Source organism: Phaseolus vulgaris, chromosome 1 (genome assembly GCF_000499845.2).
Source record: "Phaseolus vulgaris cultivar G19833 chromosome 1, P. vulgaris v2.0, whole genome shotgun sequence".
NCBI lineage: Eukaryota > Viridiplantae > Streptophyta > Magnoliopsida > Fabales > Fabaceae > Phaseolus > Phaseolus vulgaris.
The window spans coordinates 14,723,170-14,736,082 of NC_023759.2; positions in this window are offsets into that span (position 1 = coordinate 14,723,170).

Here is a 12,913-nt window from a genome sequence, read left to right on the forward strand (position 1 = left end):
AGTCGAGAGAGTTCGTCTCCCTTGCGATAGCGCTAAGGAGGGACAACCCAGCTCACAGTGAAACCTCTCCTTATGATGAGGGGAACATGCAACAGAACACTAGAGGAAATGTCTTGGCGCCAGGCACCATCACAGAAGCAGCTATGAGAGTCAAAAAGCAGTTCAACATATAGAAATAAAACATATATGAGTTCGGAAAGTAAAGGTAGCAAACAAATAAAAGAGTTTGTGCATCAGTCCAATACAAATCAAGGAAGGGTCCTGGGAACGATCTTCCCATTTTCAACCAGGTTCGACGCAGAGAAGGGCGCAGTGTCCATTCCCGGATGCACACAAGCATTTTGAGCAAGAGCATCCTTAAATCCCTCGTCGTAAGCGTCGAGAACGTCTCCAGTCAGGTCAGCCTCAGCTTCTTCAAACCTTTTGGCTTGCTGACGAAATTCGGCCTTCGCTCGATCCAGCTGCACCTCAAGGCTGGTGGACCTTTGTTCAAGCCCCGTAATCTAGGCCTTACACTCCTCATTGGCCTCTTCCAACTCAAAGACCCGAACCCGCAGGGACAAAACTCTCGCCTCCAACATCGTAACCTCTTGGCGCTTGGCGTGGAGTACTTTCGAGAGATGCCCCAACTCCTCTCTCAGAGTAGCCTCGCGGGCAGCAAACGAACGAGCTAGCGAAGAGTCCCCCGATTCAGCCCTGGACAGTAAAGCGTGGAACTTAGCAAGAAGCGCCCCAAAGTTGAAGCCCAGTCTCTCCCTAGCAGCAGCTTCATCCGGATCCGCAGTCACCCCTTGCTGAAAGCCCTTGATGGCATGTGGAAGGGCAAGGGGCAGTTCAGGGATGGGAGGAGTAAAAGCACCGGTCCCACCAAGGTCAGGCAGCAGAGAAACACTGGTCGTGCGACCCCAGGGCGAGACAGAACGACCGGAGGAAGATGAATGCGAAACCATCACCGGCGGTTTGGGTTTCTTGTAATTGGCCCCTCAGTGGAATCCTCGTCTGACTCGATTACCACAGTTTTACCCCTGCAAGGGAGTGAGGTGGGGGACGGTTGGACGACAGTGAGAGGGACCGAAACCCCAGGATTGTTAGGAATGGGTGAAGACGCAGCGACGACAAGGGCGCAGGCGTGAGAAGTGCCCACGTCCCTGGAAACCCCGTGAAGACGAGTGAGAATATCAGTTAACTTAGCCCGTTTTTCTTCGCTCAAACCCATGCCTGCATACAAAGTTCAAGAGATATGGAGATAAACCATGCGAATGTGCGGAAGAAAAGCGCAAACGCAACGTTACAGTAACAAGAAATAGCCCTCCTAGAGTTTAGAGTTTCTTGAATCAAAAGGAAACCCAGAAACAGAAAGTGACTGATGCAAAAGATTAAGCAACACAGGCAGTTATCCAGAACCAGTAAACAGGACTGAATGGGAGTTAGGGGTCATACCTGTAGACGATAGTGAAGGAAGTGCGAGAATGCTTGAGGAAGAAGGTGAAACGGTCGAAAGATTTCGTAGAATGACGTAACAAGCGATTAGACGCGCGCGCTTTCAAAGAGTTTAAAGGCAAACAAAAGAAGCGTAAGCAACGTTAAGCCCTAGCCGTTGATTAAGATACGTGTGCACAGATAAGACAGGCCCAGAAAGACGTCACTTTGGCGCCATATTTACGTCCTGTCGCACAGAGCCACGTAGATCACCCAGGGTAAGGACTTAGCCTTTTTGCTGAACGAGTTACAGCTCGAGGCTGGGGGGCTTGTGTACCGACTGATCCCCGAGTGTTGACTGACCACAGGTAATGTTGGTGCCACGTAAGCGGGTCGCACGAGCAGCGCGGGCCAGCACCCCGCAAAGCATGTGCACCAAGGAACCAAGGGTGGTCAGACATCGGTCATCAGGATGTACCGACTTGCCACTAGATAGTATGGAGAGGTCGGACATCGGAAACCTAAAAAGTAGAGATGGGCCACGAGAAGTGGATCCCATATCACGCACCAGTTATTAGTAAGGGAGAAGCCTAAATCACGAGTGCCCATGCGTGTAGAGAGGACGACACGTTCAGACATGACACAAAGTACAGAGCCACTAGAAGAATATGGCCTGCAAGGGTCACGTTCAGGGGCGAGCTGCATGCATGGCACGTGAACAGCTAGGGCACTCTCAAAGGCGGGTGACCCCAGAGATCAGGTGCATGAGGAGGCATCAAGGTGGTCATCCCGTCAGAGGTTTCACTCCAGTTAGGGACCCCACGCTCTAGGTTATCCTAAGAGTAAGGTAACAACAGCGCAGGGTCCGTCCATCAAAAAGGCCCATTTCAGGTAAACAGGAAACCTTAGTTTCAGTCTATAAATAGTAAGTTGACAAACTTGGCAATAGAGAATTCTCTTGCACCGTTACACACACACAAGAGCAAGAGTATACAATTTTCGGTGTTTCCTAGCCCTAGTATTGACTTGAGCGTCGGAGTGCAAATGGCCGCTAAGGCGCCCTTTGTCTTTGTGTTTCAGGTGTTCATCACAGGAAAGGCACACACGAACGCAAGGACTCTGGACGTAAGAGTGACGTAGACGTACAAAGGCGTTTCGAGTCAATCGGCGAGAACAATGTTCATAAATTCGATTTCTAAATGCGGCTATTTACATAGCCGCATTTATAAATCGCATTTACGAAAGATGTTTAGGGTTTCTTTCTTTTTCGTTGTTGATTGGGTTTCTAATCAAAGTTCTCAACTTTGATCTTTTATGAAGAACATGGTCATTATTTTAGCATTTATTTTTATCTCTTGGTGCATCCATATTATACCTCTTCGTATTTCATCCCAGTGGAAGTCCAAAAAACAAATAAAAATTCCCCAATGAAACGCGAATATACAACAGAGCAAAGCAGCAAGAACGACGAGGAAGGCACAACAAAAAGCAAACAAAAACCTTCCCAAGCATGACCTTAGCAATGGCAAAAGACAAAACATAAGAGAAACGCAAAACATACAAAAATCAATGGTGAAGAAGAAGAAAGGAAGACAATGCTTACCGATGGCACAAAGACAATGCAAAGAAGAGAGGAAGAAAAGAGGAAGCGCAGTTAATGGAGGAAACACATAAGAGAAACGAAGCGCGATAGAAAGGAGAGTATCAAAACGTAAGTGGCGCGTTTCTGAATTAGGGTTAAAAAGGTTTTAAGAAGGCGGCTATTTGTAAAGCCGCATTCGTATATCAAGCGTTTTGATTTACAAGGGTAGATATACAAATAGTCGCCCTTGTAAATGAACCTAATTATAAAAATGCCACCGTGTTTTTAACGAAAGCGTTTGAGCGCAAAGTTGCACTAAATAAACTGCACTTGTTTATACATTTTGCACTAGTGTATGGGTTATTGGGGGAAGAGTTTCTTCATATATTGCAGGTCGACCCACGAAGACTTGGATAACACCTTACAAGCATTACCTCGTTAATGGGTTACTTCTTCCTGAGCCCATGGAGGCCAAGATTGTTAAGAAGAATGCAGGGTTGTATACCTTAATAGATGGAAATCTTTTTCGTCACGGTTATACCCACTCAATCCTCACTTGCGTAAGTGGAGATCAATGTGCTTGCATAATGGTCAAGCTCCATGAAGGCATATGCAGTAGTCATATAGGAGGACGAGCTCTCTCATTGAAGGTCATCCGAGTTGGGTATTATTGGTCGACCCCGGGGATTGTGTGAAATATGCGTAACACTGTGAGCAATGCCAGAAGCACGTTAATTGGTGTCATGCACCAGCTGAGGAGCTGCGATCGATTTATAGCCCATGGCCCTTCTGTACATGGGGAATAAACATTCCAAGCCTAGGTGACTCGACACTATTCAGATGGGGAAACCTCTTCTCAATAAGATTCTGAGTCCAGGCACCCTGAATTGGCTTAAGATTGTTTGGCCGAGGGCAATTAAGCTAACCTGCCTCAGTGTTGAAGAGTAGACTTGGCGTGAAAGCCAACACCCAATTCAGATACTCCAACCAAAGTCATTAAAAGAGTAGACTTGGCGTGTGAGCTGACATCCAAGTCAGATATTCCAAGCGCAAGAAGAAATTGTACCCTTAGAAAGATTCCAAGTTCAGGCGTCCTAAAATTGTGATTGTTTAATGCCAGGTAAGACGACCTGCCTTGGTATAATAACCGAGCAGGCGTTCTGTGCAATTTTTTTTCAAGTAAGGTGATCTTTTCTTGGTAAGATGCCAAACCTAGGTGTTATGATGTTTATGGTGATTTAGATGGGACGACTTTTTCTCAGTAAGATTCTGAGTTTAGGTGTCCTAAATCACGTTTGGCCATAACTAAGATTGTTTGGCTTAAGTAAGGGAAGACGACCTGTCTTGGTAAGGCTTTGAGAATAGGTGCCCTGAGTATGTACTATAAGGAAAGACGACCTAGTCTCGGTAAGATTCTTAGTTTAGGTGTTCCTAAGTTTATTTTCCATAACTAAGATTGTTTGGCTAAAAGCAAGTAATGCGACTCACCTCGGTGTTGGTGAAACCACCCGAGCTTAGGCGCTTTGAAGGCAGATCTAAGGTTAATCCAGTAGGGTAGCAATTCACCATGAAGGTGTTAAGAGTAGACTTGGCGTGCAAACTGACACCCAAGTCAGATACTCCAAGCAAAGTCATCAAAGAGTAGACTCAGTGTGTAAGCCAACACCCAAGTCAGAGACTCCAAGTAGAGGAATGAGGTGCAAAGAGTCTAAGAAGAGGCGCAAGAGCTTTGAGGGGGAGAAATGAAACAATGTGAAATGTTGAAGAGTTTCGAACGTTAAGAAACGCAATGTTGGGAAGGGTAAGCGACAATGCCTTCCAACCATTGATAAAAGGCCACGTGTACACTCACGATGGAGTATGGTGAGATGTCCTCTCAGAAACACTTCGTGCGTCGTGCCACTACATACAAGACATGTAAGCCACCAAGAGCAAGCAAGTAGCCTCTTCGTTGAAGCAAGCTCAGCTCAAGCCGGGGAGGCTTGTGTATTGGACCAGAGCGCTCAAAGCTTAGTGCTCGGTGATCAGACCTCAGCACCAGCCATAGACAGGTCAGCTCAGCTCTTGGGCCAAGTTGGCGAGCCATGTGATTGGGCCCCAGATGTATGTATTAGTCCCTTTTTCGTATAACCTTTTATGCATAAGGCCTAGGCAGCTAGCGAGGGGTAGTTTTGGACCTAGGGTGTGCTTAGTGCGTAGGGGGTCTAGCTTAAGTAAATATTTTCTATTAAACCTAAGTCCATGTGTGTTTGGGCACGTCAAGGTTAGGTTCAATGTATTTAGAAGAGGAGCGTAGCGCCATGCTGAGGGTGTCTATGTGATGTGAAGCAAACAAGAAAACAAGAAACATAAGTAACAAACAAGTTAAGAAAAGAGGTTAGAAACAAAGAATGCTTGCGGCAAAAGAAAATAAAAACACTCAATCACTTAAAGAAAAAAAAAATCTTCCCTAAACCAAAGTCTTTCTTGTGGTATGAACAACTCTCAAGTGAAATAGGACAAAGCCTCAACACTTGGTCAAAGATAATTCACCACTAAACTTGAGGAAAGAAGAAAAGATAAACAAGAAAAGCTTAAAACAAGAAAAGGCTAAACCAAATATGACAGAAAAGAAAGTGACAAAACTTTGAATAGAAGACAATCAAGAAAAGCACAAAAGAAGACTCTAAGTAACTCACTAAACTTTTAACTATGAAACTTTGGTGATTAGAAAAATGCTAAAGCAAAAGGATAAAAAATTCCACAAAGGTGAAAACAATTTTCCAATCAAGTTGAATCCATTGTTTTGAAAATGATGTTCTATACCAAGTGATAACAAGGATGCCTTGGACAAAATTTCTTTGTTGTTTTGATGTAGGTTTTTTTTATAAAAAAAAAAATGTCACTGTTTTGGTGCAGTAAAAACGGTATTGTTTTTGCTCTTTTAAAATACCTTGCTGTATTTTTTTTATCCTAATGTGACTTATGGCAAAGAATGATCATAGGTTGCATAATGTACATTTTCAAGAACTTACAATTTTTACAAAAAGGTTTGGTGGATTCAATCTAATTGAACACTTGAAATCATATGTTTGGAACTTAACATCAACTTCTACTAAAACAAGTTTCTAATTAAGGTGTAAACTTCACAATTAAAAGCAAGTAAGAATAATTAAAATAGGGACACCTAGAACACTAATGAACATATGACTCAAAGTAAAAAAGCAAGATCAATAAAAGACATCACAAGAATATATTCAAAATGAAAAATGATATGAATATAAGAAAGGCTTTAAAAAAATTATGCAAGAAATTAAGGTGCTGGAAAATTAAAAGCAAGAAAATAATGACAACAAAGTAAAGGTACTTGAATTTAAAAACAAGAAAGTAAAGGTACTTGAATTTAAAAACAAGAAAGTAAAGGTACTTGAATTTAAAGACAAGAATTAAAGGTTTTAGAATGTAAATTGCTTGAATGTCAAGTGCCAAATCAACTCAAAAAGATAAACACAACCATAACTCTTGATACCACATGATGTGAGTTGATTTTAGAATTGTTCATTTGATTAGTGACACTTTAATTAGATTTAGATTTTAGGACAAATATAGGTGAGAAGCCAAAGGAAAATTCCCATTGGACATTAACTTAACAAGTGTTAAGTAGATGTGAAGGTTCATTTCCATAAGACCAAATGAAAAACACAATTAATGGTGAGAATGAATGACAAATATAGGTGTGGAATTTAAGCAAACACAAGGTGAGCAATACATGGACCGAATTGAATTAAAGGAAAAAAAAAACAAGAACAAGACATATTTTGGAATTGAAAATAGTTATGGAAATGGAATGGAAAAAGATGAGTGAAAGGAAACTTAGGAGATACGGAATTGTGAAAAGAGCACGCCACTTGGATGGTGAATTGAATCCAAGATAAGTGTAGATGTCGCCACTTGAGAGCTCACAACACTCACAAGATAACACCAATATAGGAGGAGATTCACTCACTCACAATTTGTGTATAGTAACTTTACTCTTCATTCAACATGTCAATACATGAGGTAGGCCTCCCTATTTATAGATTTAGGAGCCTTGGAAAGCAAGCTTAAAGGAGAGAAAGGTAATAGCCAATGTGGTGCAGTTTTAGGTGTTGACCATAGGTCAATGTCGCACCATTATGTGTTTTTAGAAGGTAAGGTTCCTTTCTACCCTAATGGACTTCTTAAGGCCCAATCTTATGTTTTCACCTCCTAATATTGCTATATAAACCTACTATTGTTTATTCTTTACTATTTGGACCCCTCATGTGAGCCCAACTTATTTACAACATTTTCTAAATATTTAAGAAGACTAGTTGGAAGAACTTCAAGTGTTCTGTGTTAGAAAAGATGGCTTTAAACTAGAGGGGGGGTGAATTGTTTAAAAGAGTTTTCTCAAACTTTTCAAAGCTAGAATGAATTTATCTTAGAAACCAATTGATTCAGCAATTCAGTTAGCCAAAACAGCAAGCAAAAGCTGTAGTACCAGAAAAACAATCGGTTGTTTTAGCGAAACAATCGGTTGTTTATACCAGCAAACAACAAATAAACTGAATTTAAAGAGATAGAGATAGAGAGATTGTACACAGTTGTTTATACTGGTTCACTCCAAACCAGAGCTACATCCAGTCTTCTCAGAAACCCTAAGGATATCCACTAAGCAATCACCACTTGATCACTTACACAACAACCAAGAGAATGACCTTGAACACCTCAAGAAACACACTCTCCTTGGCCAACACTAAGATTGCTGATCTTGAACACCTCAAGAACACACAGCCAATCTTAGCAAACACAGAAACGAATTTTTCAACAGATTACAAAGATTACACTTGTTACAGATGAATATCTGAAATCAATACAAGTAGAATCCTATTCCAGCACCTTGATCAATCACAAAAACTCTTAAGCAATCTCAGCACTTTTAAAATTCTCTTAGAAAAACTTTGTCAAAAGATTCTTAATTCTTAAATCTGTTTTTCTGAATATATTCAAAGATATAATTTGTTATCAAATCTTAACAAACTCTTAAATTGCATTAAAAGATTGGTCAAAGCATTTAATGATTGGAGCATATTCAGTTAAAGCATTTAAAGCTCAGTCAAACACAAAACAGTTTTTCTGTTATGGTTCCAAAACAAACAATCGGTTGTTTCCTCGAATCAATCGGTTGTTTTGGTACTTAACAGTTTCAACCATTCAAAAACAGTTTTCAATCTTTCTCAAAACACCTAAGTATAAACAATCGGTTGTTTCAACTTAGTTTGAAAAACATTTTACTTTCATAAAGATTGAGATGCTAATTGCTTGAGATTTAATCAAAGGGTGGATTACAACATATAAACTACCCAGAACAAAGCTTAAACCAGCACAGCAACAACAAGCAAAGCAGAGGCTTCAACATCCTTCAAAGGATTTGGATTCTTCAAAACATTGAACATCACAAGGTTCAACAATCTCCCCCTATTTGATGAAGACAAATCCCTGATGCTTGTGTTGTACCTGATTAAATCTGAAGCAATTCCTGCAGAAAAACTTTGAGCAATACATTGAACTTCTGATATTATGTTAGCATACACATAAACAGTTTAAAGCTTAAAACATCTAATATCAGAAACATATTACATATTCCAAACAGTTTTATCAACTTTAAAACAGAAACTTAAAACAAAATCGAAACACAACATATATTTCCCCCTATTTGTCTTCACAAATAGACAAAGATAAGAAATAAAACAAGATATTGTTTTCATTACATCAGAATAAAACAGCAACAGCAGAAGGAAAGAAATTTTAAAACCAGAAATGAACAGCCAAAAACAATCGATTGTTTTGATGACCAATCAGTTGTTTTTCCTTCATTCTTCTTCATCAGCAAACTGAAGATCAAAGATTTGATTCTGGACAGCTTCAATTTGTTCATCCAGAGTCATAAACCTTGCATCCATGTTGTCAAACCTGGTGTCAATCCTTTGGAAATTACTAACACAGAGATCATGAAGGCTCCTTTGATTTTCAGCAAAGCTATCAAGCCTATTCATCATGAGTCTTTCAAATGACGACATGGTTGGCATTCTTTCTCCTTGATGTCCATCAGCAGCACTAGGTCCTGCATCTTGAAAATTTTCAGTTGGATCTTCATGTTGAACATCCATATCAGCAGGTTCATCTTGTTCAAGATTTGCAGCACCACTAGATGAGGCACCATGATCACCATCCTTACTTATCCATTTTCCACCTACTTTTGTAAAGCCCATCTTGCTGAGTGATCCATTGTTCAACTCTTGAGTTGACTTGACCAGCTCAGAAGTTTCATCTTCAAGATTAACTTCAAAAAAATGTAGAAACTTAGATATTAAAACAGCATAGGGATAATGATAATCACCTAACCTCATGGCTTTTTTCATGTGTTTTTTGATTATATGAATCCAATTGGTCTTGATTTTCTTGGTGATGCAGAAGATATAAACCAGATCTTCTTCAGTTAGCACAGAGTGGTTACTCCCCCTTGGAGTTAGAATCCAAGTTACAATGAGAGCAAACAACCTCTCATCAAGCTTCAAACCTCCAACTGAGCATGTACTAACTTGAGATTGATTATTCTTCAAGCAACTTTTGTAGAACTGGATTTTGTTAAAATCCTCCACCACACCAAGGTTTCCCTTGTTGATTCTCAGACCAGAAAACTTAAGCCCAGCAACAGCAGCCCAAACATCATGAGTTATCTCCATTTCCACACCTTTCACATGAGAACCAAGATTGTTTCCCTCAAACTTCAAGTTGGTGTAGAATACCCTCACCAAATCTGGATAAATGTTTCCCTTCATCTCTAGGAACTTTCTGAGAGATTGATCCTTGAGCAGCCTTCTCACATTATCAAGCTTTTGACTTTTCAGCCAATCAAAGCATACAACCTTGGGGTTGTTTATCTTCTTGATACTTGTCTCATATCTATACTTCTCAATGAGATCATTGTCTCTAGAAAACCAGCCTTCTAGCCTTCCTCCAGAACTTACAACCCTAGTTTTAACTCTCTTGGAGGTGGCAGGGGTTGATTCCATGACAGCAGAGACGAAAAAAGAGGAGAACACACTTCACATATTTTTGCAAGAGATGGTGCAAGAGATATTGCAAGAGATGTTGCAATTGGTTGTTCTTGTGGAAGAATTCTGCACTATATTTTATAGCAGTAAGAGAATCAATATGAATTTAATTTCATTAAAGGGTACCTGATTTTCAAAGAGAGAGGACTTGACTCTGCTCTGCACAGAAAATGTCAGAAAAAGCTGAAAATCACATGGTCTTCACATGTGATCTTTGACTAGTCATTAAGGCTATTGAATTTCCAAGATTTTGGAATATATTCCTTTATGACTGTTATGACTTCTTTCTGAACATGATCAGCTTTCTACACAGATCATTTGACCAGGATTCTCTCTTTTAAATTGATCTGCAACGGATAGAAATTCAAAAAGGCAATTAAATCAATTTCTTCATAGTGCTGTCAGACTCAAAACAATCGGTTGTTTCGAAGAAACAATCGGTTGTTTCAACTTAGTTTGAAAAACATTTTACTTTCATAAAGATTGAGATGCTAATTGCTTGAGATTTAATCAAAGGGTGGATTACAACATATAAATTACCCCAAAACAAAGCTTAAACCAACACAGCAACAACAAGCAAAGCAGAGGCTTCAACATCCTTCAAAGGATTTGGATTCTTCAAAACATTGAACATCACAAGGTTCAACATTCTGGACCTTGTCCATTCCTCATACTAATGAGGTTTTCTTTTGCTTGTTGAGATGACCCTTCATAGTTGGCATCCTTGGTCATCTTCTTGTGGATTTGGGTCGTATCACTACGTAAACAGATTGGACCCCTGATGTTGGTACATGAATTGGTACCTTGGTGGTTTTGTTATTATTTTATGCATTCCCTGGAGGAAATATTTTGTTCTATTGTAGCACCGTGAGGGTGTGCCCTTGAGCATAATATTTTCTTGTTGAGTATGCTTTCAGTTGAGATTATATTCTCGTGATAGAAAGTTGTTACAAGAGGTAAACTATAAAAGGGACTTGAGATCCCAAGTTAAGGTACGTTGTTTCTAAGACTGAAACATACTACTTCTTGTTTCTTATAAGCCCTATACTGACTTGATCGTCAAAGTGCAATCAATAGGTAGGGCCACATGTGTCTCAACGGAGCTGAGTTCCAATGTAACAAAGGGAAGAGCAGATTCCAACAGCGAGCAGGTCAACCGACAAGAATAATACCTGTTCAAGAGCTTCCTCAAATCCTATAAGGTAGGATTGGGCAGCATCTTGTTTGAAGGAATTTGTTGCTCTGGCAAGGACTTCATCTTTATGGGTCAATTCCCCCTTTAGCTTGTCTACTTAAACCAAGAGTTTGTTCCTTTCTTCGGCCATGCTTGTTGCCTCTTGGGTTGGTCTGCTGCCTCTTTGGTCTTCTCAGCTTGAAGTTTTTCAGCTTCTTGATGTAAACCATTTGAATGTTTGAGCTCATATTGAAGGTGTTCTATCTCTTTGCGAAGCTTCACATTCTCTTGGATTCTTTGGTCCTCCGCTACCCTCCGATCTTTCATCTTAGCAACGACCAAGCAACCCATGGCGAAGGCTTGCCCAAATTGTTTTATGGTGTCACGAAGCAGATGATCTTCATCACGGGCCATGAGCCCATCTTTGTCCTCGCTGGGAAGGAAGGCCATTTCACCATATGTTTGGATGTCGAAGTCTGGATCCCACAAACTCTTCCCTTTAGAGCTTCCAGCTTCGAATTCTTGAATGACGATTACGTCTTGGGGCGGAGCATGGCCATATGAGTGAGCAACGTCTTGATGTGGGACTTGACACTCTAAGTGAGAGTGCTAAGTGGGGGGAAGTTGATAGAGATCAAGCTCAAGAGGAAATACAAGCCGAAGACCAAGGGCAAAAGGAGGTAGAGGCCGAAGATGAAGAAGCTCAAGGAGACACTACCTTACCTCAAAGGCTTACAAGGAGCAAGTTTAAGGAATTAGAAGTAGTGGTAGATTGTTTTCTCTTTTTATAGTGTCTCTTGTATGAAAAGTAGATTGTTTAAATACATAGTCTTTAGGAAGGTGCTTAGAGGAAAACATTAGACACCTCTTTTGTAAAAGCATCTTTAAGCTTTAGCTTAGAAAATTCTAGAAGCTTAGGCATTAGCTTAGGAGGGGCGGTAGCTTAGGAGACTCTTGGGTAGCTTAGGATGCAAGCTTTGTAAAGCTAATGACCGGTCCTTACTCCTATATAAGGAGGGCTTTGGTCCTTCATAATTAAGAATTGGAATTTGTAGTATCAAAACTCTCCCAAATTGGTGATTGAGTGTAGTGAGAACTTGTCTTCTCCTCTTCCTAGTCTCATCTTGAGTGCCTTGGTTCTCTCAAGTGGCGGCATTGCACACTTATCTTGGAGCATTCACACTTCAAGTGGCGTGTTCATCAACCAAGTTCTTCAACCACATAAGTCTTCTCTCTTCTTCATCTTATTCTTCCATTTCCGTGAACATATGAACTCATAAACATGTCTTAGGTTCTTCTCTTGCAATTCTATTCGGTGCTTTGCCTTTATTTCACATTTTGTTCGGTTCATCTTCTTCCTTGCTTATTTTAAACGGTTCATCTTCATTCCAGCTTGATTTGTTCGGTTCATTTCACTTTTAAGGCTTTTTAATCGGTTCATTTGAACTCTTGCATCTTTTAATCGGTTCAATTGGCAAGAAATGGAACTTCCATGTGAGCTTTGGTGTTTGGTGCAAGTTTTGGTGAGTTCTTGAAACATAGAACATTGATCCATTTCTATTAAAGTGCCTATTCAATCTCCAACTCAAGTTGATTCCATAAAATGTCAAAGAATCATCT